A 3749-nucleotide genomic window follows, 5' to 3' on the forward strand; every position below is an offset into this window, starting at 1 on the left:
GTAACAGATACTAATTTGCCCCTTCTCCTTCTGTGTACTGTCCATCCCCCTTTTTATCCTTTTTCAGTTTATGTGAGTCTTGACATAGGGCACTTAACAAACCAAGTGGTCTTGCTTCTCCCCAGACACAGGGCACTCCGGTTTCTGAAAAAACTGGGCTGCAGAATTTAGTGCGGGTGTCTGCATACGGATTTTTTTTTAATAAACTTAATCCCAAATAAAGCTCATCCGAAGCTGTGGGCACTCAGAAATCACATTTAAAACCACAGGAGCACAGAAGAGACAGAACGCCAGCGATGCATCCCTTCTTCCCGCCCCGCTAGGCGAGCACCAGTCATGAGACTCACACAGCTTAAATCCCGTCGTTACACTTTCCCACCAGACAAATCCTGCTTTATTAAACTAAAGTGCAAGGGAATTAGCAAAACTGCCTGTTTCCTTCACACTATAGTGTATATAAGCAACCTAATCCATACGCCAAAGCTCCTACCGCTCTTGAAACCCCTCAGCTGGGAATTCCCATCAGCAGCTCGCGGTTTCCCTCCTGTCAGCTCGCAATTACCTTTCCCTTCTGGGGCACGGGAAGGAGAAAAACGCCTGGGCGCCTGCCAGAACGCATCCCTGCAGCTCTCCTTCCACGGCGTCTGGGTGACCCCCGCCTGAAGGAGAAATACACGGCCCGGGTGCTGGGTCAAGGAATTAGGCACCAGACTAATTAGTGCTCGGCTTTGATAGTTAAAAAGGCTCGTTTGGCTGACCTGACCAAATCTTTCGGTCCACCCCACCGCTGCTGGGGTCTGATCAGCTGCCCGGGGAGGAGGGGGATTCGGCTGATCAGACGGGGAGGGATCCCCGGTCCCGCTGCCTGACCTGCCCTTCACCCCCGCCTGGCAGGGGCAGCCCAAAACTCTGATGAAAGAGAAAGGAAGTGCGAGTCAGTGTGAAGACGGCGTTTCATTTACATGAGATAAGCGCCTTCATGTAGCAACTAGAAATCAAGGGTAATTGGCGTGGTTGGGAGACTGGTGTCTTTTGTTACACAAGGCGTAATGGGCCTCTTTGGAGGGAGCAGAAACCAGCGTTCCCTTGAGTGAATATTGCAGCCTGGAATAGCGATGTGCTACATCCTATTTCTCAGGAGGGAAGAAGGAAGGAAGGACACGTGAAAAGAAAAGTAGCAGTAAACGATCCCGCTTCATCATTTTTTTTCCTGTAACCCTTCTGGCCTTACAAACAGGAACTTCATTTTAAACTAAAAATAAAGCATGATGCCTATTTCACAGTTGCAGACGGGTGTTTCCAACTGCGCTGCTAGGTTTCAGCCCCTTTCTATATGCAGCCTGAGCAAGGCATGGTAGGAAAGTGCCTCGCTTTGCATTTGCTATATTTACATATCATCAGTTATCAGGAGAACAGGATGTCCCAGGGGATCTGAAATAGGATACGCTGCACTCTTCATCTCCTGGTCAGTTCAGCCACGGGCCAGGTCCCTGTGACTGATACTGTTTGCATGTCTGCCCGTGGCTCCGGTACCGCCGGCGGTGCCCAGGTGGGTGTTATCCATCCCCAGCCCGGCTGGCCCGCGGGCCGAGCTGCTCTGGCATCCGCAGCCTTCCTCCAGACCAAGTCTGACACGTGTGGCTGAGGCAGAGGAGAGCCGGGGGGGGCGGTGGAAATCTCCTATTCTGCTCTTTCTGCCACACCTTTTTTTGCAAGGGCAGAGGAGATTTATTCTGCCCTCAACAAAATCAGGTCTGTATTTTCTTCTACACTTTGTTTTTCGTACAAAATCCTCAGCAGCCATCAGGAGCGTTTCAGTATGGGGTGACGGAGCACAAGCAAGCCATTTCCCAGGCAGAGCAGTGCCGGGCCCTGAGCAGTACCCCCGGCACAGCTTCCCGCAGGCCCACGAAGGTCTCACAGGGGTGCAAAGTGCAGAGCCGGAAAGGGTGGGCGGGCAGATGGAGGGGGTCGATACCCAGTTCTCTGCTGGAGAGGTTACACCTGGCATTACAGACCCCGCAAGGCAACGAGCTGTCTCCCTCGGAAGCAGGTTGGATGACCTGCCTACCTTACCACCTTGGATTTAAACGCGTTTCTCACACGTTGGGCGTAGCTGCCAAGTATTGTGCCTTCCGTACATCACTCCACCTTGATTTCAAACCACTTTAGCTTGTGTTTGGGAGTGGTTTCCAAGCATTCAGCTCACCCATATCTTATCCACACTGGTTTCCTTTATGAGCTGCACCCACTACAGGTCCAGAGCTTTAAATGCAAACCCAAACAAATATGTGGTAGTGCTTCCCATTCCCACTGGGCTGGCCTGGAGTGGGAGTGGAGTGAGTCAGGAGTACCATAAAGGAAAGTGAAATAGATCCACCCTGAGCAGACGATAGGATCAGGACAGATTAGTAGCCTTGGATCAGATTCAAGGGTCAGCATAAATCTTTAATCTTTGCAAAGTCCTAGAGACTCCCTCCCCTACACTCTGTCTCGCATGCATACACACCAGGCATGACTAAACAGCTCTCTGCGGGGATGGCAGACACTTCAGAAACTCCCGGCTGGTTTTGGTTTGCAAAATAAAACAATAAAGCCGCTCTCTGTTCTTTAAACGTGAGAACTTCCCTATGCAGGCAGATCGCGACTGATGCAAGCCCTGCTCTCGAGATGCTGCCCGGGGACTGGTGTCGCACTGCGGCTGCCGCTCCTGCCAGCAACTGGGGGCTCTTTGCTGACAGGTCCCCCTCCAGTTTGCTCCGATCTCATGGTCAGACTGTAAAACACTCGCCTGCTTAATGCAGTCGGGTGAGAGCTAAGTACAACCCCGCGTTGCGTCTTGTTAGGTCCTGACAACACGATCTGCCAGGACATCATTGCTTACTATTCCTCTATATTTGCTCCCCACTGATGCTGTGCTTAGTGGACATAACCCGGGTAGTTCCCAGGTTTCACGTGGAGCTGCAAAAGTGGTTCGCTTGGGGTAATCGAGGTGGGGGAAACACCGGGCTGCCCTGGGAGAGGGCAGTCCCGTGGGGATGCGCTGGGCTCCGTGAGGAGCGGAGGGGCTGGAGGAGAGGCTTGTGCCAGCTTTGCACCCAACTGATGCACTAAGGGAAAAGAAAGAAAAAAAAACAAACCAGCAAAAAGCCCTGGCCTACTTTTTGTTTCACTGCGCTGGGCTCAGGCTCGAAGGATGTGGTTTGGTGGTCAGCGCATAAGACAGCAAATGAAAAAAAAAAATTCCTTTGATTTAATCCAGATCGGGTTTGTGCATGCTCTTCCTGCGGCCATCGGGAAATCACACAAGGGAAAACCCGGCCCACGCTGCCTGTGGCTGGGCGCTGAGGGACGTGGCGCAGGTCCCGTGGCGGCCCCGTCCTGCTCGGCGGGCTACATCCCGCTGAGCGAGGTCTCCCGCCCCGGCGCCTGGAGGACCTCAGCCCCCACCGGGGCTCCAGGACATCCATCTCCTCGCCACGCGGCAGGCTCCATCTCAAGCTTTCTTGATAGATTTATAACAATTCAAGTCACTTTCACCACCACTCTGTGCACAAAGGGCCAGGCAAGTTTTGTATAAGTGAATATTTATATATTCCCATAAACATTTTTAATGGGAAATTGCCTAATACGTCTTATTAAATGGAAAGCACGAGCAGTTGTCTGAGGGAGCCTGGCAGTGCTGCTGACGGTGAATGTGTCGGTGCTGCTGCACCTCGCAGCTGTAATCGTTTCAGGAATTCTTTGAC

At 52.3% G+C, this 3749-nt stretch overlaps 1 long non-coding RNA gene across 1 annotated transcript in view; it reads right to left on the reverse strand.

The window, feature by feature from the left end:
* LOC103922481 overlaps positions 1-642 on the reverse strand; it is a 2312-nt gene extending 1670 nt beyond the window's left edge. Inside the window, exon 1 of the long non-coding RNA XR_663884.1 lies at positions 563-642. This is a non-coding gene — a long non-coding RNA (uncharacterized LOC103922481). The remainder of the gene's footprint in view (positions 1-562) is intronic.
* Between the last annotated feature and the right edge of the window lie 3107 nt (positions 643-3749).

This window comes from Pygoscelis adeliae, unplaced genomic scaffold (genome assembly GCF_000699105.1).
Source record: "Pygoscelis adeliae isolate BGI_AS28 unplaced genomic scaffold, ASM69910v1 Scaffold278, whole genome shotgun sequence".
In the NCBI taxonomy this organism is placed as follows: domain Eukaryota; kingdom Metazoa; phylum Chordata; class Aves; order Sphenisciformes; family Spheniscidae; genus Pygoscelis; species Pygoscelis adeliae.